The 23835-nt window shown below is 50.0% G+C and overlaps 1 long non-coding RNA gene across 1 annotated transcript in view; it reads left to right on the forward strand.

The window, feature by feature from the left end:
* The first annotated feature begins 442 nt into the window (after window positions 1-442).
* Window positions 443-23835, forward strand: part of LOC134735632 (uncharacterized) — a 40251-nt gene continuing 16858 nt past the window's right edge. The window contains exons 1-6 of the long non-coding RNA XR_010118943.1: window positions 443-1099; window positions 3415-3501; window positions 3612-3697; window positions 17355-17606; window positions 19130-19312; window positions 20382-20491. This is a non-coding gene — a long non-coding RNA (uncharacterized lncRNA). The remainder of the gene's footprint in view (window positions 1100-3414; window positions 3502-3611; window positions 3698-17354; window positions 17607-19129; window positions 19313-20381; window positions 20492-23835) is intronic.

Genomic DNA, 23835 nt, shown 5'->3' on the forward strand with positions numbered 1-23835 from the left:
ATGATTACTGGTAGTGTTAATGTTGGTGTTGGTGCTAACATTATCATTGGTTTTGGTGGTGTTGGTGTTGGTATTAATGTTATGCTGATGGTGGTGTTGGAGGTGGTGCTAACATGGTTACAAGTGGTGTCAGTGTTGGTGATGTTGGTGCTAACATTATTACTAGTTTTGATGATGGTGGTATTGGTATTGGTGCCAACATTGTTGCTGGTAGATGGTGTTTGTACTAATGTTATTACCGGTTTTGGTGGTGGTGGTGGTGCTAACATTGTTACTGGTTTTGGTGGTGGTGGTGGTATTGGTGTTGACATTGTTACTGGTGGTGGTGTTGGAGGTGGTGGTGTTTGTACTAATGTTATTACTGGTTTTGGTGGTGGTGGTGGTGGTGTTGATGCTGACATTGTTACTGGTGGTGGTGGTGGTGGTGGTGGTGGTGGTTTGAGGGATGCTGTTGTGTTCTGGGTGTAGCACCCACCCAGCCATGCTGAAACAATGCCATGGCCAACATCCCTTCAGCTGTCCAGCCAGACTTGCCTGAGGGCATCTGTACCTGCGGCCATGCCTGTGTGCTTTCTTTGGCTTCTGGCTTTCTTTGCCGTTCCTTGTTTTCCTTTTGAAAAATCCAACATGGTCTGGAAAGCATATGACCACAGTTCAGTGGGGTTAGGGAGGGGATCAGGGTGTCCGGTAAGGCTGCTAAGTGAGGTCCTTGAGTTGGGTGAGAAGTTGCCCTAGGTTGGGGGCAACCTAGGATGTGGGTGAGACCTGGGGAAGGTGAGACCCACAGAACCTTCCCTACAGGGGCTTTTCCTCCCCCCTTCCTCCTCCCCCCAACTCTCTTTCTGTCCACCCTTGTTGTTCTCTGATCCACTTATTCAGCAGACTCAATGGGGGCCCTTGGTGCCAGGCCCTGAGAGGGCCCCTGAGGTACAGAGATAAATACGGCACTATTTTAGGCCACAGGTGACTGCGAGCACCTTGAGCACAGAGAGCTGGCCTACCTTGTTCATCACAGCATTCCCAGCACCTGTTGAATGAACGAATGAATGAATGCACAGATGCAGCCATGCCATCCCTGTCTCCGGAAGCTCACATACAGGTGAGACCATCAGGGGCTGCACTGGCATGGAGCCCAAGGGAGGGAGGGATCAACTCTGCCTAAGGGGTCCAGGGAAGCTTTCCTCAAGAGGTGGCGCCTGACCTGGACATGACAAGGGCCTGAGCAGGAGGAGGGAAGAAGGAAAGGCCGTACATCTGCAGAAACCAGCCTTTACCTGGGGCCAGCTGACCTCACTTCTCCCCTTCCTTACTTCCTGAGACATGGTGGGGGGTGCTGGTCAGTGAGGAGCCTCTTGGGCATGAGGCCCTGGTGAGCTGCCTCCTTGGGTCGAGTTGGGGTGAGGCTTGGTCAAAGCATTGCTGGAGGGTGCTAGCATGGGCCCAAGTGCAGCTTGGGGATGGCCTAGAATCCTCATGGAGCCCAGAAGGGTCCTTAGAAATTGGCCACCCTAGTAGTTCCCAGCTGGGTTCCTTGAGGCCTTGGGATTCCACTGAGGCACTTCTGCAAATGAGAAGGGGACTGAAGGCCCCAGCCCCAGGCACAGAAGCAACTCTATTCCATCTTCCCCTTCCATGGCTTCTTGTTAGAGGATCAAAATCCTTACCGTGGCTGGCAGGGATGATGGCCCAGCCCCCTGGGCCTTTTGGTCCTCCCCATATACCAGCTTCCCAGTCCCAGCCATGCTGTTCCCTGAGTCTGGGACATCCAGTGGATTCTTATGTATCCAGGTCTTTGCTTCCTCAGGGAAGCCCTCCTGATCCCCCAGGAGGACCCTGCCACATCCTCCCAGCCCCTGGCACCCCGGTCTGCCCCTAGCACCCTTTCACTTCCCGTCTCACATTCCTTATTGAAATCTTTTGTTCTCTGCCTTCCCACCCACAGTCAGCTCCAGGGGCAGGAAGGAGGCCTGTCTCCTTTGCTGCTCTGCCCCCAGGGGCCAACCCAGGGCCCGCAGCAGGAGGTGCTCAGTGAATTCTTGAAATAAACTGTCTCATCCAGCCCCTGTGGATTGTAGATGGACTGAGGTCCAGAGTGGGTCGTGACTGTCCCAGGGTCATGCAGCAGGTCAGCAGCAGCGGCAGCCTGTGTGTCCTCTGTCCCAGGCTCCTCCCAGTGATCCCTGTGACCTCTCCAGGGCTCTTCTCTCACCTTCCCTGGGTGGATCCTCTCCTGTTCTGTCCCCTACTCTCTATCTTAATCCTTGCACTTCCTGTGAACACTCTCTGGAACATCTGCAAGCTGGGATGGGCATGGGAAGCTGGCAGTGGCTTCGTCTCCCTCTGGAACACAGGAAGTACCCCACCCTCAGCTCTGACCACTTGGCCTAGACCCTTCTTCTCTAAGCCCCAGCCTGGGAAAGGCTCCCCTGGCCCCAGTGTGGCATTCCTGGCCCAGCCTTGCCAAGGGCCTCCGGGGGTGAAGGCCAGGACATGGCGGGCAGGGGGTGGTGGCATCTAGACCCTCATGGGTGAGGTCGGGGTATTTTCAGGAAGCAGCTTCCTGTCCCAGCTGCTCCCCCTTCTCACTTGTGATGGGGGCCCCAATTGCAAGAGGCGGTCAGGGCAGAGAGGGCTTGGTGAGGAGTGGCTGGCGGCCAGGGTGGGATGAATGACGATACCAGAGAGGCCAGACCACTTCTGGGAAACACCCTCGAAAATTGATTCTTGGTGCGGAAAACCAGCAGGCAAAGCGGGGTCTAGCGGGGTCTTTCGGGGTCTTGTGGGCTGTGGCATGTTCCACTCTCCTCTGGGGCTGCCATTCCCAGGGAGGCTCAGTTCTACTCGGTTCTGCCAGGTTCCCAAGGAACCACTGCCCGTCTGGATGTACAAGGCTGCCGCCAGCTAGGCAGGGATGAGAACAACAATAACAGCCGTGATGTTTACTTAGCAATTCCTACCTCACTGTGCTCCAGGAGGGATTTGAGGCAGCGTTCAGTTTTGCAAATGATCAAATGCTCTCACCTAGTAGGCACACAGCAAATATCGGTGGAATATTACCATCTCATTCCATTGGATCTTCACAACAACCTCGACAAGCGGGAAGTATTACAATTTTGCATTAATTCCCATTTTGCAGATGAGGAATCTGAGGCTCCCAGGTTAAGAGTTTTGTGCCAGGGCTCCTAGTGTGTGTGAGTAGCCCTGGGGCTTTGACTGCAGACCCCACTGTCTACAGTGGGCAAGTGGGGGTGCGTGTGGCAGAAGGCCCTGGAGGCGGCTCCCGTCCTGGGCAGCCAGGAGAGTGCCAAGGAGACAGAAATCGTAGACTGTGGTGCCACAGGCTCCAGAAGAAACAGGCAACCCACCAAGGAATACTTTCTAGTGTTTGCTTATTTTTTCTTCTGATTATTACAGGAAGGCATGCTTATTAGAGGAAATACAGAGAAGTAGAAAGAAGAAAATAAACGCCACCACCCAATGGGAAATGAGACTAAAACAGAGGTGAGGGGCAGGTGGGGGGGTTGAAAGTAGGACACTTTGGGCTTAAATTTCTCTTCTGCCCCTGGGACAGCGACTCCAATTTCCTGAGACTCAGTTTCCTTTTTTGTAAGATGGGAATAAGAATCCCTTTCAACATCACGGGAGGATTGTCTGAATAAGATGAGCTGATGCTTGTAAAGAGCCTTTCATGGATCATGTGAGTCTACCATGATGTTATTACGGAAGAGCGGCCTCCACCTTCCCCAAAACCATCATCCCATCATCAGAGCCATGTGTATAGACTTTTGAATCCTGCTTAAAGAAAATCTTTATTTTGAAATCACTATGGATCCGCGGGGATTTGCAAAGATGGTACAGAGGGGTTCCATGTACCCTGCACCCAGTTTCCCCCAATAGTGACATCTTACATAGCTCTAGTTTATATCAAAGCCAGGCAGTTGACATTGGGACAATGTGTTGTATAGCTCCCTGCTTTTTTTCTTTTTTTTACTTTCTTTTTTTTTTTTGAGACAGATTCTTGCTCCGTTGCTCAGGCTGGAGTGCAGTAAGGTGATCTTGGCCCATTGCAACCTCTGCCTCCCAGGTTCAGGTGATTCTCCTGCCTCACCCTCCCAAGTAGCTCAGACTACGGGCGTGTGCCACCACGCCTGGCTAATGTTTGTATTTTTAGTAGAGATGGGGTTTCGCCATGTTGGCCAGGCTGGTCTCAAACTCCTGACCTCAAGTGATCTGCCCGCCTTGGCCTCCCAAAGTGCTGGGATTACAAGCATGAGCCACCGAGCCCAGCCAGTTCCCTGCCATTTTATCACATGTGTAGATTTGTGTAACCACCATCACACCCAAGATACAGAACACAAAGACCCCTGTGCTACCCCTTTATAATCACACTCCCTTTCCTCCCACAACCATCCCTAACCTCAGGCAGCCTCTAATCTGTTGATCTATGATTTCATCATTTCAAGAGTGTTATAGAATTGAACTCATACAGCATGTGACTTTGAGTTGGCTTTGTTTATTTTACTCAGCAGGGTTTTTTTGTTTGTTTGTTTTTCAAGACAGGGGTCTTGTTCTGTTACCCAGGCTGGAGTACGGGGGTGCAATCTGGGCTCACTGCAGCCTCACCCTCTTGGGCTCAAGCAATCCTTCTACCTCAGCCTCCAGTGTAGCTGGCACTACAGGAACATGCCACCACACCTGGCTAATTTTTGTAGGTTCTTTTTTGTTTTTGTTTTTGTAGAGGTGGGGTTTTGCCATGTTGCCCAAGCTGGTTTCAAACACCTGAACTCAAGGGATCCATCGGCCTTGGCCTCCCAAAGTGCTGGGATTATAGGAGTGAGCCAGTACACCCAGCCCCAGCATGACTCTTTAGAGATTCACCCAGGTGCTGTATGTATCAATAGTTGATTCCTTTTCATTGCTGAGTATTATTCCATGGGATGGATGAGCCACGGTGTGCCTAACCATGTACCCACTGAAGGGCATTTTGGTTGTTTCCAACTTTTGGCCATTCCAACAAATACAGCTGCTACGAATCTGTGTGCACAGGTTTTGTGCAGACATCAACTTTCCTATCTCTGGGATAAATGCCCAGGAGTGCCACTCCTGCGTTGCGTCGTATGTGTATGTTTGGTTTTTAAAGGAACTGCTAAATTTGGTGGCAAGTGGCAAGAGATGAGGCAGCAGAGACAGAGGCTGAGGGACAGGACATGCAGTGATTTGTGCTAGAAAGATAACTCCAGCCACAGGGAGCCAGAGTGATTGGGGGAAAGAGGCAGGGAGATCGTGGAGACCCCCGAGCATCCAGGGACTGTGGGAATCATAGCCAGATGGAACCTCGGAATCCGTAAGCTGGGGAAGCCCCCAAAATGTTTGATCCCATCCCTTTGCAGTCATGGAAGTGAGCCCTGGAGAAGGCAAGTGACTGGCCTGAGGTCACAGGGAATGGTGGTGGCAGATCGAGAATAAGGGTGAAGAAGGGGGAGGCTGAGTGAGTTCCTGACTCTGTGATGGATGTCAGAGCACCACTCAGGGAACACTCCTCGCTGCCGCTAGCTTCCCCCACCCATCCCTCACCCCGCCCCAGCCTTCCCACAGAGCTTGGACTGTCACATTGCTGAGACCCCGGATGCTGAGTCTCTCCCAGGCTTTCTCCTGCCCAGGCCTCTCTGGAGACCATCTTCTTGGGCAACAGCCAGGCTTCCCAGCTAAAATCTGATGCAACTAATGGAAGCTGATGGCCCAAAGGCCTCTCTGTGAATCGGGGCCTAATCAGAGGCGGCTGCAGCCACAGCTGGGCTGTGGGAAGGGTGCGGCCCACAGTGCTGGTCCCCCTGGCATCCCTCCTGCCATGGCCACAGAAGAAGAGGCCCAAGTTCCAGGCTGTGGGGTCTTCATGGACCCCCATTTGTTCATTCCACAGAGATTTACTGAAGACAACCACATGCCAGGTGCTGGCAACACAGCTGTGACCTAGACTGATGTGAGGCAGACGGCCGTGGCGCTGGCTTCATGGGGCTGGCAGCCTAAACACGGTGGGGGGGGGGCGGTGGGGGGTGCGGATCAGGTAGACAGAGCCCTCTCCGCTGGAGACAACACACTTGGAAAGCAAGGCAGGGAGGGGGATGGATGCTGCCCTGGAGGGAGTGTGCCTGGGCTTGAGACGATAGGATTAGGGAAGGATGAGAAGGACGGGGCTGGGCAAAGATCTGGGGGAGAGCATTCCAGGCAGGGGAAGCAGCAAATGCAAAGGCAGAACTTCGAACCAGAAGTCCTGAGTTCAAAGCCTGAGGCTGCCACGACGTGCTGAGGGGCCTCGGGTCAGGGCCCTTTCATGTCAGGTCACCTGTTGGAGTTGGACTCGCTTATGCTTCCAAGCCTTAGTTTTATTTTATTTTATCTTATGTATTTTACTTTAAGTTCTGGCATACATGTGCAGAATGTGCAGGTTTGTTACATAGGTATACACGTGCCACGGTGGCTTGCTCACCTGTCAACCCATCATCTAGGTTTTAAGCCTTGCATGCATTAGGTATTTGTCCTAATCCAAGCCTTAGTTTTGGATACGGGAAGACTAGGAAAGCCACATGGGGTGTGGAAGGGGAGCTGAGATTTCAGAGGTGCGGAAAGTCCCCCGGAAGCCTGCTGGTCTGTGCTGCAGGCAGACAGCAGGCCCAAGCTTTCTGTGCTCTGGCTAATTGAATTAACTCTTAGCACTTGAGCTGCCAACGCCCCCAGCTCTAGGTTTCTCACATTCAGCCAACTACGATAGTAATTTAGGAAAGGGTATTACCGTATTCATTTCTCCAAGGCGGCTGGAGAGAATCATCCTGCAGGTGGTGCCCCTGAGGAGGTAGACCAGATGGCTCCAGGAAGGGCTGGGCCTCTGATGGGAATTGGGGAGATTAAGAACAGGCAGGTGGAAAAACTGCCATGAGACCCAGAGCTCCACTCCTGTCCTCACTCTGGGGAACCCCCAGAATGATGGGGGAGATCAGCCCCTGTTTGAGGGAGCTACCGGATGGGGGAGGCATAGCAATTGCCCTGATAAAGTTTCCTGCCTGATTCTTAAAACCAAACCAAAAGACAGAAACACATACCAAGAAAGGTAAAAATAAAATGAGACCTGGTTGCCGTGGACTCCGAGAGAGCATTACAGAGGCGTTTGTTTTGCATGAACTCTGGGGAGGCGGAGCAATGCCTGATTGGGCCAAGGTGCTCATGGATGGGTGGTGAGAGACGCCAGAGCGAGGGGCTTAGGAGAGCAGGTACTGGAGCCAGACTGCCTGGCTGTGTGGCCTTGGGCCTGCTATTTGACCTCTTGTGTTTCAGTTTCTTTCATCTACAAAATCAGAGGTTGTGGAGCTTAAATTAACTCATATCTTCTGAAGAGCTTGGAACAGTGCCTGGCACATAGTAAGTGCTTGACAAATAGATACTATTTGGGCTATGTCTGCTCTCCCCACTTTGCAGCGAGAAGACAGGCTCAGGGAGAAGCAGTAATTTGCCTGCAGCACCTCAGCTTGCCGGTGGCTGTACCGGGACTTGAACCCAGACACCCTGACTCTGTGTTGGGTCGTCTATTCTCTGCACCAACTGCTTTCCCACTATGCCCACATTAACGACCCTCCAGGATCCTCACAGTCGCTCTGTGAAGCCATCCAGGGAGGGATTGGTGGCCCGTTCTGCAGATGAGAAACTGAGGCCCAGAGAACACTGACTATCTACAGCCGGGAACTGTATCTTATTCCCTGTAGCATCCCCAGCCCTTGGCCCATAGGCTGTGATCAGACAACACTTGTTAAGTCAAAGATGAAAAGAGGAAGGAACTGGGGTGAGGGTCGGGGGTAAATAGAGAGCTTAGGATGATTTAATGTCCTCTAGACTGGGGCTGACAATCTAACCCATTTCTTTTGCATCCCGGGCTAGCCTCTCTCTCCCTGTGCCACATGGCCCATCTCAGATTCAGACATCTGAATGGGGCTTCCACCCTAGGCCCCTCCTCTGGGCTGGAGTGTCTCATTTGCAGCCTGTACTTCTAAGCTGGGGAGGTATATGAGGACGGGATGGAGCATGGAGCCTCTGAGCCCGGGTGCTGAGGCTTCATGTTCAGGGCCTTGGGAAACCTCACACCTGGCTGGGGAAGATGACAAGCATGGCAGAACAGTGTCTGTGACGTCCTGTGAATTAATCTGAGCATCCTGGGCCCCGGGCAGTACAAGCGGTGGCAGCGGGGGGAATCCTGTCTCCAGCCTTGATTAAATCGGAACACGCTGCCAGTCCATACCCATTAGCACAGTCACAGGGGGCAGCTAAGGTGGAGAAGACGTGGCTGATGCATGAGGGGAGGGGGTGCCAGGGTGTGGGGTGCAGGGCCAGGCAGAGGCTTGGGCAGCCCAGACAGGGCAGGAGCATAAGAAGGGCTCACTGGCCTTGGCCCCGCATCTGGGCAACGGAGCTCCCCATCTCCAATCACCCTCACCTGGTGATGTAAGCTACTCCTGGGGGTCTTGGGTGGGTACCAGCTGAGCAAGTTCACTCGGTCCCTGCAGACCCCAGAGGTACTTATTATTCTGTACGCATCGAGGAGACTTCTCAAACTGGGTGTTGTTGGCTGAGTAGGAGTTTTCTCGGCTCGCTGGCCTTCTCTCTTATTTTCTCCACTTCCCATGGTTGGCTAATTCACACCTCTGTGCCTTTGCACGTGCCGTTCTCTCTGGCTTCTTCCTTCCCTTACTGTGCCGCCTGGCAAACTCCTACATCTTGTGGAACTAAAGAAGACTGACCCAATTAGAAAAGCAAAGGCTATTTATTCTGAGCCTGCTATAGCAAGGGAGTCAGCCTCCATTACTTGTGTTTTGGCAGAGATTCAAAGAGAGGAGCGGTGGGGCAGTGAGGGGAAGAGAAGCCTCGGGTGTGGCCTGATAGGAGGCCATGGGCATGGGGAGGCTGGAGGTGGCTACCTAGAAGCAGGGCATCCCATGTGATTGATTAGGGGTGCACATTTGGCTTTGTCTGGTTGTAAGTTGGATGCAGGAATAAAAATTAGAGAAGCTGTCAGTTATTAATCAGGGCCTGACCATTTTGGGTCTATTGTTATAGAAGTTATTGTTTGGCTTTCTGGATTGTCCCTAGAGATAGCATGTGTGACTTCCAGCAGGCTGGTTTCCTGGGTTGTTTTTTCTTTTGCAGATGAGGGAGTTTGTTTCTTGGGCAGGGTGCTGTGGGTTGTGGGTTAAAGTTCTGTCTTTATATATGGTCTGGCCATTGTCCATTTGTATATTCAGTCTTTCAACATCGTTCAAGAACAAGATCAAGGGCCACTGCCTCCAGGAAGCCTTCCCTAGCCTCCAAGATCAGAGTGGGTGTCCTCCTTCCATGCCCCCATACTCCTCTCCAAGGAGGCACCTTGGTCATTAGGTCAGACGATTACAGGTTTGAATCTCATTTCCTTTCCCATTAGCAGTGCATGTCCTGAGCCATGGGACTTAACTTCTCAGCTTCCTCATCTGTAAACTGGAAGATAATAATAGCATTGAAGATTAGTTGCTTGGAAAACTGCTACTATTATTATTAGCACTATTATTGCCGCCAGACCAGCAAGCATCTTGATGGTCGGTGGTCATTTGTTTATGAATCTCTTTCCTCTTTAGACATGGGGTGGGGGGATGCCGGGAGAGAAATATCAGCTCCAGGTCCCGCCACTCCCCATCAACCACCTACCTGAATTCAAGTGCAGCCCAGGTACTGCACAGGTATTCTTACCTGTCAGCCTGATCCCCACTGAACTGGAAGCTCCTTGAGGGCAAAAGTGATTTCTTATTCATCATGGTTATCCTTTTTTTGAGACAGGGCCTGGCCTCTGTTGCCCAGGCTGGAGTGCAGTGGCGCGACCATAGTTCACTGTAACCTCCAACTCCTGGGCTCAAGTGATCCTCCTGCCTCAGCCTCCTGAGTAGCTGGGACTACAGGTACATGCACAACCATGCAGGGCTGATTTCTTTTTTGTTTTGTAGAGACAGGGTCTCACTTATCTTCCCCAGACTAGTCTTGAACTTCTGGCCTCAAGTGATCTTCCCACCTCGGCCTTCCAAGTGCTGGGGTTAAAGGCGTGAACCACTGTACCTGTCCTCCTTTCAGGTCTTAATGCTTAGCTCAAGATCTGCCCAGGAATGGGAGCCAAGAAGTTAACTGATAAGTGAATAAATGAGTAAGTGAATGAATGAATGAATGCACAATGTGGTCTCAGATTATCTTGTCCTTCCTTTCCCCACTCACAGGCATGAGCAGATTTCCCCTCCTTCCTTGGTTCTAACAGGGAACCTCTCTCTCTCTCTCTCTCTCTCTCTGTGTGTGTGTGTGTGTGTGTGTGTGTGTGTTTAGCTGGGACCCATGCCCCTTGAGGGAGGTTTATACTGAAGGAAGGTTGGAGAAATGGGAAGAGGAGGATGGAGAGGAGAACGAGGGCTCCATTAAGGGCAGCCTTTGCCAACTGGACCTCCTCAGTGGCAGGTCAGGCTTCCCCTAGAGGGGATAAGTTACCCGTCACCAGAGGTGTGTAACCAGGATCAGGGGTGCTACAGAGCCTTTGTTTCATTCATTCACTGATTTTTTTTTTTTTTTTTTTGAGGCAGGATATCTCTCTGTTGCCCAGGCTGGAGTGCAATGGTGCGATCTCGGCTCACCGCAACCTTCTCCTCCCGGGTTCAAGTGATCCTCCCACCTCAGCCTCCCAAGTAGCTGGGACTACAGGCACTCGCCACAATGCCAGGCTAATTTTTGTATTTTTTGTAGAGATAAGGTTTCACCATGTTGCCCAGGTTGGTTTCGAGCTCCTGAGCTCAAGTGATCCTCCCACCTCAGTCTCCCAACGTGCTGGGATTACAGGTGTAAGCCACCATGGCCAGCCATTCACCGATTTTTGTATGCATTTGTTCATTTATTTAGCACCTCTTTATGCTGATGGATAAGCAACATAAATTTTGGGGTGGAAAATTTAATCAGATCTGTAATTTCCAAAGCATGGGGTATGTGGAATGAGAACCCTATTTATCCCTCCCTGGCCAAAAGTGTCTTGACCCTATGTTACAGGAGATTTCTGACAGCCCTCCGTCTCTCCCTGTCTCTATCTTTCTCTCACAAATCACAGAAAAGAGGAAAAAGCCATTCTCAGAAAAACACACACCTAACCACAAAGAAAGGCAGTTCTCATTAAAAGCTCAGCAACTAAGGGTGGACAGGGTGGACAAGTAGTTGTCACTTCAGGATGTCAAGGAGCTGGCAAGCTGAGCCCCTGCTGTAAGCAACAGATTTTTATTTTAAAGTTATCTTTTTCTAAAATTTTGTATTGCTGTACATCCTAAGCACAGAAAAGAGCACAAATTGTAGGCATGCAGCTGGAAAATTTTTCCCCAGGTAAGTGCACCTGGGAAGCCAGCATCCAGATCAAGAAATAGAACATCACAGGTTTCCTGAAACTCCCTGATCCCTCCTGCCAGTCACCACCCCTCAAAAATAGCTACTTTCCTATACATGGAATCACACAACACATTCCGTTTTGTGCGTGGCTTCTTCTACTTGACCTGCTGTTGCGTATGGCTAGTTGATCTTCATTCACTGATTCTCAGTGTCTTGTAGTATTCTATTCCGTTGCATGAATAAGCCTGTTTCTTGATCTGTTCTACTCTTGAGGGACATTTGAATATGTCCTTTCCTTCTGAAGGCAAACACTGCCCTGATTTCTATCCCCATGGATTAGTTTTGCTTGTTCTTGAACTACCTATAAATGGAATCCTACAGTAACACTATCCATTTGACTTGTTTATCTTGTTTATTGCCTGTCTGCCCAACTAGGATATAAGCACTGTGGGTATGGATTTTTGTTTGTCTTGTTTATTGCTAAATTCCCAGCTTCTAGAACAGTGCCCTAGATTAGATTTCCAGAGGTACTCAGGCTCTAGGTACATGTCATACACGGTAAAAGATTTGTTGAATAAATAAAGATATAGAGTTGCCCTTTCATTCACCCATTGGCTCATCATTTCTTCTAAGAGAGGCAGGAGAGAACATTAAGCAAGAGAGGCCTGGGGTTTTGGTTTGGGGCTCCATAAATAGCCACGAGCATTGTTGCAAAAGGCATAAGCACACCTGTTGAATATGTACTTAGGAGTGGCACTGGTGAGCCATAGGGAAGGCACACGTTCACCTTTACAGACACTGCAAAACAGTTTTCCAAAGTGATCATGCCAGTTCACGCCCTAATAGCAGAGCACGAAGAGGTCCACCACATCCTCAACGGTACTTAGTATCTTCTCCTGTGTCCTCATTCTGATATGTAGTTTTAATTTGCATTTCCTTAATGATTAGTGACATTGAGTATCTTTTCATGTTAATTAGCCATTTGGGTGTTTTCTTTTGTCAAGTATCTCTTCCAATCTCTTGACCATATTTCTATGGGTTTATTTTTTTCACATTAGTAGAAAAACTTTTTAAGATATATAATGGGGCCGGGTGCGGTGGCTCATGCCTGTAACCCCAGCACTTTGGGAGGCCGAGGTAGGCGTATCATGAGGTCAGGAGATCAAGACCATCCTGGCTAACACGGTGAGACCCCGTCTGTACTAAAAGTACAAGAAATTTAGCCGGGCGTGTTGGCAGGTGCCTGTGCTACTCGGGAGGCTGAGGCAGGAGAATGGCGTGAACCCGGGAGGCAGAGCTTGCAGTGAGCCGAGATCACGCCACTGCACTCCAGCCTGGGTGACAGTGTGAGACTTCGTCTCAAAAAAAAAAAAAAAAAAAAAAAAAAAGAAATATAATGGGTATGAGTCCCTTGTCAAATATATTCAAATATGTTATTTTTCTCTGTGGGTTGCATTTCCACCTTCCTAATGATACTGTTTAATGAATAGCAGCTCTTAATTTTAACATAGCCTAATTTAGATTGTTTTCTTTGACGGGTAGCACATTTTAGAGCTGTTGAAGAAATTTCTGCCTGCTTCAAGGTCACAGAGATGTTCTGTTTTACTGTAAAATTTTACTATTTTACCTTCCACATTTAGATCTGTGAATCCATCTGGAATGATGTTCTGTGTATGGCATGAGGATGGGTTTAGATTTTTTTTTCCTGTATGGATTTCCAATTCCCACTGCTGTTTATTGGGATGTCCAGTTATTGGTGGAGGTAGGAAGGGTGGGGTGGGTGGGAAATGTGCTGGTAGAGACATTAGGGTTGGGGGCAGGGTGAGCAGCGTTAAGGGACATCTCCTTTTCTTTAATTAGCAGAGTAGTCACCTTGGTCTGTCTGCCCTGTGATTTCTATCTCCTAGACCCTGGGCTTTAGGGTTTGTCCTCAAACTACTCCTTAGCAGGGCTCCATGAAAGAGGCTGTTCTCAAATAGACACCACCACTGCCCCTCCCACACTGGAGGAGCCTGGTTCCCCAGGGCTTGAAGCTCTGGGAGCATGAGTCCCTGTTCATGGGGAGTGCTCCTTTCTGGACAAGATGTGGCTTTTACTCCCTCATTTGCCCCTCCCTCCCTCCCTCCCCCTTCTCTTCCTCCCTCTTTCTTTCCCTCCCCCTTTCCATCCCTCCCTCCTTCCCTGCCTCCTTCCCTCTTTTCCTCCCGTTTCCCTCCCTCCTTCCCTCCTTCCCTCCTTCCCTCCTCCCCTCCTTTCCTTCCTTCCTTCCTTCCTTCCTTCCTTCCTGCCTTCCTGCCTTCCTGCCTTCCTGCCTTCCTGCCTTCCTGCCTTCCTGCCTTCCTGCCTTCCTTCCATGACACTCTATGTAAAATCTCCCTACCCTACCTTGGTTTTCTTCTTATTTTCTCCCTAGTATTTTGAACCACCCGACATTATGTTTATTTTCTATGCATATTGATTTTACTTATTCTTGACTGAGGTTTACTTTATATACATACAGTAAGATGCACAGGCCTTACATATAAAGTTTGCCGAGTTTTGGTAAATATCTACCTCTGGCTGGGCATGGTGGCTCACGTCTATAATCCCAGCACTTTGGGAGGCCGAGGCAGACGGATCATCTGACGTCAGGAGTTTGAGACCAGCCTGGCCAACATTGTGAAACCTCATCTCTACTAAAAAATACAAAAATTAGCTGGGCGTGGTGGCGGATTGTAATCCCAGCTACTTGGGAGGCTGAGGCATGAACCCAGGAGGTGGAGATTGCAGTGAGCTGAGATGGCGCCACTGCACTCCAGCCTGGGCAACAGAGCGAGACTCCATCTCAAAAAAAAAAAACAAAAAAAAAACTACCTCTATGTTACCAATATCCAAACAAGATAAACAATATTTCCACCACCCCAGAGAGCCCCTTCCTCCAATCCTCCTTCTGAGGGCAACCACTGCCCTGATTTCTATCCCCATAGATTAGTTTTGCTTGTTCTTGAACTTCATATAAACAGAATTCTATAGTAACACTATCCATTTGGCTTGTTTATCTTGTTTATTGCCTGTCTGCCCGACTAGGTTTTAAGTACCGTAGGTATGGATTTTTGTTTGTCTTGTTTATTGCTAAATTCCTACCTTCCAGAACAATGCCCTAAATTAGATTTCCAGAGGTGCTTAGGTTCCAGGTACATGTCACACTCAGTAAAAGATTTGTTGAATAAACAAAGTTATAGAGTTGCCCTTTCATTCACCCACTGGCTCATCGTTTTCACCCACTGGCTCATCGTTTCTTCTAAAGAGAGGCAGGAGAGAAGGTTAAGGGACAGGGCCCCGGAGCCAGACTGCACCTTGGCTCCATCACTTATCTGCTCACTAAACTAGGCCAAGTCACCTTAGTGTCCTCATTTATAAAGTGGGGATGTGAATGGTTCCTACATCATAGGGTTGTGAGGATCAAAGGAGTCAATGGTTATAAGAAAATTTTGTGAGCATTCAGTAATTGCTAATTATTATAATTAATTAATTAGCTGTTTATTTACTCTCAGAGGTCATCTAGGACATTCATTCATTTATTTGTTCAATAAGCATTTATTGAGGATCTACTTGGTGACACGTGTTGGTGTTAGCACATTGAATGGTTAAGTCCTCACCTTCCTGGGGGCTGACATTTTGGTGAGAGAATGTGTTAGTTAGGGGTACAGTCTAAGCTACTAGAACAAATAAACCCAACAATACAGTGGCTTAAACAATTAGCTCTTTTTTGTTTATTTATTTGTTTGTTTTACCTTGAATAACACTCCAGAGGTAAGTGGTCCAGGCCTACTAGGGACTGTGTCATCCTCAACATGTGGCTTCTACCTCTGGGTCAAAGATAGCTGCTGCAGCTCCTGCCATTTCTTCTGCAACCCAGCAAGCAGGAAGGGGGAAAGGGCAAGATAAATGTCTGTCCTTTCCTTTTAACCAAAAGGGTCTGGTATCACTTTTACTCGCATTCGGCTGACCAGAACTTAGTCATGTGACCACACCTAGATGCAAGGAAGTCTGGGGACTAGGATCTCTGACTGACGTTTCTAAGAGTTCAGGATCTAGTGGCCTGGGGCACTGACCCCAAATCTCCTAGGTGAGCCAGGCCCATTATGGGTTTGCTTGGGGTATCTCCAAGCTTGGACTACCAGATTTAGCAAATCAAAAGACAGGACACCCAGTTAATTTGAATTTCAAATAAACAATGATATTTGAGATATATTTACACTGAAAAGCTAATTGATATGGTTTGGCCTGTGTCCCCACCCAAATCTCATCTCAAATTGTAATCCCCACGTGTCAAGGGGGAGAACTTGTAATCCTAACCTGTCAAAAGAGGGAGGCGATTGGATCATGGGGGTGATTCTCCTGTGCTGTTCTCATGATGGTGAGTGAGCACTCACAAGATCCGATGGTTTTATAAGTGCTTGGAAGTTCCTCCTTCGCTCTTCTTTTTCCTGGCGCCTTGTGAAGAAGGTGTCTTGCTTCCTCTTCACCTTCCACCATGATTGTAAGTTTCCTGAGGCCTCCCCAGCCATGCTGAATTGTGAATCAATTAAACCTCTTTCCTTTATAAATTACCCAGCCTCAGGCATTTCTTTATAGCAGCATGAAAATGGACTAATACACTATTCATTTTCTATTTGAAATACTGTTTTTTATTTGTCCTTTCTACTAAAAGCTCTCCCTTGGATAAGGCCCAAATCCGCTTTTCCTGGGTGCCCCATTCCATTCCAGCTCTGCCTCTGAAGCCATATGGGACAGATGTATACTCCACTGGACTTAGCTATGCACTTACTGAGTGGTAAACATTGCAAGCAGACACAGAAGGCTCAGGTGATGGGCACCTGCCTTCTGGGGCACAGCAGTCTGGATGGGCAGCTGTGTCTTTCCCAGGAAGGTGCATTAAACAGAGGCCCACACTTTGTCACATGGGAGCCCAGAGGCTCCCATCCCAAGGATTTAACTTCAATAGGCAGAGAACTGCCTGGGAAGGCTTCTTGGAGGAGCTGAGCGTGGAGCCTGGAGTTCCTGTGTGGTGCTAGGGCAAGGCCCAAGTCTCAGAATCACTCCAGCCAGGGGGCAAATCCCAGCTCTGTTCCTTTCTCCTTGCGTGACGTGACTGTGGGCAAGTCCCTTACTATGCAAGTCTGAGTTTTTCTCCTCTGTAAAATGAGGATCAGAATAGAACTCACCTCACATGGTGGTGGTGAAGATCAGTTGAGACAATGCTTTTATAATGCACCTGAGACATGTTTATCTTGCAAAGTAAGTTTCAGATGGATATCTCTTGGTGTGTTGTTAATATTTTTACTGGGTCTCTGAAGGGAGCAAAGGATTGGGGTTGCTATGTGGGAGGCAGAAGACTTTCAGAGCAGGATAGGGGTGGGGGGAGAACAAAGGTGAAGAGGTAAAAGGGTTTGGGGTCACCACCCTGGGCACCCCGAGGCTGGGCTTGGCATGGTGGGTGGCCAGCTTGGGGACAGATCGGAGCCAGCAGGACACCTAAAGGCCAGCAGCACCGTTCCTCCCCTTGTCCCTTCGCCTTGCCCCTGGGCGCCCCTCTTGCTCAGTCCCTTGTGCCTCTTGGTTTCCGAGCCTTGCTCTGGCCCAGCCCACCGCGGCCACGGCCACAGCCACAGACACGCTGTGGAATTTCCAATTTTCAGCTAATGTGCAGGTCGTGACAGAGGCTCAGAGGCCCTGGTCGGACATAATGGCAGAAGAATTGTAAATGTCGCCCTGAGTGAATGGCAATGAGGAAGGGCGGGGAGGGGACATTTTCCATCGGCTGCGGCACCGAGCCCGGGAATACATTTTCTCTCGGAGTGTGTCGCATTAGATTTCCAGAGGTGCTCGGGCTCCAGGTACATGTCATTAGTAACAGTTTGGACGATAATGAATCCTTTTATTTCTTTTCCTCACAGCTCATGAATACATAACGAGGCTGCGCTCAAGCGCATCTGGCCCGGCCAGCGCCTCCGCCACTTAATCTCGTCCATGCTCCAATATCCAGGCGGCCCAGCTGGGGCCTGCCTTAAAGGAGCCGCTTCCCTTTCCTGCCTGGGGATGCCAGGCCAGCCTAGCACCAGGCACCACCGAGACCCGGCCGTGAAGGGGGATGGCAGACCTGGGGAAGGAAGAAGTCCTAAGACTCTGGATTGCAGTGTATCCAGCAGGTGCTCAACAATGTTGCTTAGTGAAAAGTGACTGCCCGGCTGGGGTGGGGCTGTGTGAAGGCTCTACACAGACTATCTCCTTGAGCTTGGCTAACCACTCCACCAGTGGGGGCTTGTGATCCCATTTTACAGCTGAATCAACTGAGGCTTAGAAGGGTAGAGGCTCTGTCATAGGTTTAACAAGGTAGACGGAGCTTGTGCCTATAACTGACTATCATTTACGGGCATTTGACCAAGTGATTCTTGATTCTACAAAAGGGTTTCCTACCAATAATCCAGTTTTTATATGTATCATGAATCTGTTCTATTACTTTCCTGAGCAAATGTTTAGTGGAAACCAGAAAAGTTAGTTCTTTTTAAGTCGTTTTTCCAGATGTCTACAATCTTCTTTTCCCAAGATTCCCTCCTCCCTCTCCACCCCTTTGACCCACTCTGTTTCTCTTCACTATACTTATCAGTTCCTCAAGTTATCATATTAAATCTCACACTTGTTTATTTATTTTTATTTATTATTTATTATTATTATTATTTTGAGGCAGAGTCTCGCTCTGTTCCCCAGGCTGGAGTACAGTGGCGCGATCTCGCATCACTGCAAGCTCCACCTCCCGGGTTCATGCCATTCTCCTGCCTCAGCCTCCCGAGTAGCTGGGACTACAGGTGCCTGCCACCACGCCTGGCTAATTTTTTGTATTTTTTTTTTTTTTTTTTAGTAGAGATGGTGTTTCACTGTGTTAGCCAGGATGGTCTTGATCTCCTGACCTTGTGATCTGCCTCGGCCTCCCAAAGTGCTGGGATTACATGCGTGAACCACCGCACCCGGCCACACTCGTTTTTTTGTTTTTTTTTTTGAGACGGAGTCTCGGTCTGTCACCCAGGCTGGAGTGCAGTGGCGCGATCTCGGCTCACTGCAAGCTCCGCCTCCTGGGTTCACGCCATTCTCCTGCCTCAGCCTCTCCGAGTAGCTGGGACTACAGGCGCCCGCCACCACGCCCGGCTAATTTTTTTGTATTTTTAGTAGAGATGGGGTTTCACCGTGGTCTCGATCTCCTGACCTCGTGATCCGTCCGCCTCGGCCTCCCAAGGTGCTGGGATTAGAAGCGTGAGCCGCCGCGCCCGGCCTGGCATGAACTTTTGAATACTGGGCTGAGGAGGCAGCTCTGGGAGATCAGGTGTCTCCGCCCCAGAATCAGACAGACCTGAGTTAGCATCTTGGATCTGCTACTTACAGCTATGGGATCTGGGGCAAGCCATTTTGCCTGCTTATGCCTCAGCTTCCTCATCTGAAAAATGGGGATGGCGCAGTACCACCTCACAGGGATACTGGGAAGATCGATGTGCCGATGCGTGTAAAGCTTTGAAAACAGTGCACATGATGGCTCAGTCAGTGTTGAATTTTTTACCAAAAGTGTGGGGGTGGGGTGAGGGAAGGACTCAGATTAGGGCTCCACAAGACTTCATCACCTCTGCAATCCTCCTTGTCACCACCCCTACCACCACCATTGTTATTTTGATCCTCACCTCAGCCCGCGAGAAGCACTGGCCTGGGACCCAGATGTAGGTACCTGGAATACCTGCCGCCGCATCCTAGGATGGGCACACACCTGCCTTGGGACGTGCCGACACCACCACGTGCTATCAGGAATTCTGAGCTCCCCGAGGAACTTAGATCCAACTGGGATCACCCACGGTGTCACATGGTCATGGGGGTGAGTCCCCAGGCTCTAACCTATTATTTATTGCATACCTACTATGTGCCAGACCTGAAGCTAAGTGATTTACATTTATTACCTCATCTAATGCTCACAAAAAATCCTGAGAGGAAGGCATCAACATTCCTTTTTTATAGAGAAGGAAATTGGGCTCAGAGAGGTTAAATAATTTGCCCAGGGTCACACAGCAGGTACAAGGAAGAGCCTGGATTCAAACCTAGATCTATCTGACTCCAAAATCCATCATCTTAAGCATGATACAGCACTATGTCCACTTCTTGTCCCTGAGGTTCCACTCTGGCTAAGAAGTCTTCCTAGATTAAGGACAGAGTGGGAATAAATATCCTCTGTCCTCTTGCTGCCATCTATAACCATTTGTCCCATGATCCGAGGTTTGTCTTACATAGATAGGCCTTATGCAAGGCTTGTCCCATGGCCAGTGCCTTTAGGTCCAAGCATCTGGAGGGCAGACTTGGCCCTGGAAGGCTCAGGAATGTGGGGAGCTGGGCGTCAGTGCCTGGGTGTCCAGCCCTGCCCCTTTAGGTACCAGTGCCCTTGGCCACCCCACTTTGGCTATTGGCACCTCACACTTGTGGGGAGACAATGTGGTCCGGGGAAACTGCACTGTTGGGAGAGTAAGGAGGCCTCCATCCCAGCCCCAGCTCAGCTGCCTCTTAGCTCCCTGGCCTTCTGGCAAGTGGTCCCTCTGCATCTCAGCGTCCTTGTTTATTGAATGGGGATGCTAACACCACCTCCCAGGTAGACACTGCACGCACTCAGAATGAGGCTCAGTAGATATTGGAACTCAGTAAGCTTGGAAGCTCTCAGTAAACATTAAGCGATTGATATGGTTTGGATCTGTGTCCCCAAATCTCACATTGAAATGTAGCCCCCAGTGTCACAGGTGAGTTCTGGTGGGAGGCGATTAAATCATGGGGTGGATTTCTCATGAATGGCTTAGGACCATCCCCTTGGTGCTGTCCTTGCAATAGTGACATCTCCTGAGATCTGGTTGTTTAAAAGTGTGTGTTGTCTTCTCCACATCCCTTGCTCCTGCTTTCACCAGGTGACGTGCCTACTCCCGCCTCACCTTCTGCCATGAGTAAAAGCTTCCTGAGGCCTCCCCAGGAGCTGAGCAGATGCCAGCGTCATGCTTTCTGTACCGTCTACAGAACCGTAAGCCAATTAAACTTCTTTTCTTTATAAATTATCCAGTCTCAGATATTTCTTTTTTTTCGAGACAGGGTCTCACTCTGTCACCCAGGCTGGAGTGCAGTGGCATGATCTCGGCTCACTGAAACCTCTGCTTCCTGAGTTCAAGCCATTCTCCTGCCTCAACCTCCCTAGTAGCTGGGACTCCATGCATGTGCCACCACACCTGGCTAATTTTTGTAATTAGCCAGGTAGTTTTTTGGTAGAGGTGGGGTTTCACTGTGTTGGCCAGGCTGGTCTCAAACTCCTGGCCTTGAGTGATTCTCCTGCCTAAGCCTCCCAAAGTGCTGGAATTATAGGCATGAGCCACCGTGCCCAGCTCAGTCTCAGGTGTTTCTTTAGAGCGATGCAAGAATGGCCTAACACCACTATAATTTCAATCAGAATTATTCTTTGTTTTCCTCCTCTTCATGACGTATTTGTGCGGTAGCCCATTCATTCAGGGCCCTGTGAACAGAGTCCTTGCTCGCCTGCCTCTGTGTTCACTCTCTCCTCTCTTTAACCCATTTGTTGAGAGTTGCCCCTGTGACTCTCCTGATAGCCCATCTCTAATCGTGGCACTGCCATCTTTACGAACTTTCGATGGCTCCCTCTTGCTTCCAAGACAAAGTCCAAACTGCTTACCTTGACATTCAAAGCACTTCAGAAACAGTCTTGAACCTCCCTCCTCACTGTCCAGTCTGAATTCTTACCCTGCCCAAGAGAACCTTCTGTTTCCCCAGAAGGCACCCACTCAATGCATGGGTGTCCTGCCACCTTGCTTTTGCTTCTGCTGTGTCCTCTGCCTGGAATGCCTTCTCCACCTTCTCTCTCTCTTGCTCCAGCTTGAGTTTCACCTCCTCCCAGGGAGTTGCTTCTTCACCAACCTCCCTAAGCCTCTTATTTTCTCATCTGTCAAGTGGACACTCACCATGCCCACACTGTGGCATTTTCTTGAACACTAAATGTTCTCCAAGAGCAGTAAGTGCTTTGAAAGTGGTGCCCACTGTGGGGTTTCTTCTTTTGATCCTCCCAACCTGCCAACACAGAGTGGGCCATACTGGGTAGCAACAGTGAAGCCCCTTGGACACCCCCATGGTGTGGACCTCCATCCATGCTCCCTGCACAGCCCTTCCCAGGCTCCCTGTTGACTTTGGTACATGACGGGGCTGCCTTGACTGGCCTGGAATTTCAGGCTGAATTTGATGTGACCTGTCCTTAAGGGCTGGCCTCTAAACCACACCATATTCCCACTGAACTCCCAGTGCCCAATGACCCCTGGGAGGTGGAGGCAACCTGGCTGGGCCGTTGCCGGGGGCCACCATCGCCAGCTCCTGCCCAAAGCTGCCTCCTGAACTAATTCCATAATCCTGCCTCCTGCCTGGCCCCAGCGGCTCAGGAAGGGTTTGCTGGTCTGCCCTGATCCCACCTTCCTGCCCAGCCCGGATCTGCAGCCCCTTGGCCCCTCACCCGCCCATGCTAGGGCCCTGCTGAGATTCTGAATCTCATTTAGAGCCCCTGCTCCACTGGCTTTGCACCCCTGCCCCCATACCTCCAGCTAGGCCCTGTAACAGGATCCAGATGTTTGCTCCCCTGTCCCCAGGGTCCCTGGCATAATCCGTGACAGTTGAGGGGGCCAGAAGGGGCAGGCACAGCTGCAAGGACTGGGGCATGGAGGACAGAAATGAGGTAGGAGCCCTACTGTCTAGGGTCAGCGGAGGGATATACAGACACACCCAAACCCAGGTACCCCCTGTCCAACCAACTCTACCTTTTCCAGAAAGCGTCCTCTTCTCTCTAGTTGAGGGTGAGAGTGCCCATGTGTGCTGGCTGTGTGACCTTGGGTGACACAGCCTCATCTGAGCCTCTCTGAGCCTTGTCTTCCTCACCTGCCGAACCAGCTAGGCTATCCCAGCATCGCTCCAAGACCAGTAGGTGGGGGCTAGTTTGGCACATAGTAGGACTGGCACATAGCAGGTATTCACCAAACACTCTTGGGCTAGTCACTTCATCACTTGGAACCTCAGTTTTCTCATCTGTAAAATGGAGATGATAATCGTGCCTACCTTTCAGGGTTCTGGGGAGAACTGGCATGTAGTAGGAGCCTGACAAAGGGCAGATGCTTCCCTCCTGCCTTCTAGGGTTGCGGGCCAGCCCCCACGCAGCCAGAGGTGCGGCAGCCCATCTCCTGGAGTCTGTAAGAAAGGCCTGGCCTGCCTTGGGAGCTGCTCTCCCAGTGGAGAACTCAGGGCAGAGAGACCCGGGTTCTAGTCCCAGGCCTGCCTCTAGACAAGCCCCTTCCCATGTTTGGGCCTCAGTTTCTCCATCTGAAACATAAGGCCTTTTGGGTTCCTTGCAAGCTCCCAGAACACAGTAGATGCTCACTAAATGCCTGTTCAGTGATTTTCAGAAGGCTCTCCATCCTTTTCTCTCTTCCTTCCATCCACACCCGCCGATGTTCTCCTTCCCTTGCTGTTTCCCAGGTGACTGAGGCACCCCTTGGCCTGACCACCCTTCCCAAAGCAGCCCCATCAGCACTGTCCTGCTCACCAGTCCATCACACACTCAGCCGAGGAGGGAGCGAGGACCAGAGGAGGGGCAGGGAGGGCAGGCCCAGAGGACCTGTTGGCCTCCCCAGCCCCCTGCAGATGTAGGATGGATCTGAAGCGGGGAGAGGGAAGCCTTCCACATCAACTCTTTACAGGAGAACTCTTTTCTTTGGTTTTAATATACAACAAATTCTTCGTTCTTTTGGTAATAATTCAAACAAGACAGGGAGACAACCCTTCACCCAGCATTGAAATGAGTCTCTCTGCCTAACTCCAGCCCTGGTATCACTGCTGGTTACTCTTCCAGATATCCTTCCATGCACACAATATATAAATGCACATGCAGAAATACAGCTTTTGGAGGGTCACTGTATTGGATAGTATTGTATGTAATTTTCTGCCATCTCTAAATGTTACTCACTGTATCTTAAAGATCTTGAGTTGTCGGTCCCTGTAACTCTAGTTCATTTTTTAAAATTCACTCCTAATTTTTACTCCATGAACATTTATTAAACACTCACTAAGAGCCAGATGTAGGATATGAAGATGAATAAGACCTAAACTCTGCTTTCAGGGAACTTACATACTAGGAGGGAAGCCAGACATCAAAACTAGGCATTTAAGTACCTGGGGATTGAAGGCTGAGAGGGAGGGATGTCATATGTTGGGGGAGGGGGGAGTTAGGCCAACCTGGCTGTGAATGGAGAGGGGGCGGGACAGAGGGTGAAGGCTGGGCTAGCAGGAGTTTTGCAGGTGAAGAGGAAGAAGCGTTTCAGATAG

Source organism: Symphalangus syndactylus, chromosome 22, assembly GCF_028878055.3.
Source record: "Symphalangus syndactylus isolate Jambi chromosome 22, NHGRI_mSymSyn1-v2.1_pri, whole genome shotgun sequence".
NCBI classification, from domain to species: Eukaryota; Metazoa; Chordata; class Mammalia; order Primates; family Hylobatidae; genus Symphalangus; species Symphalangus syndactylus.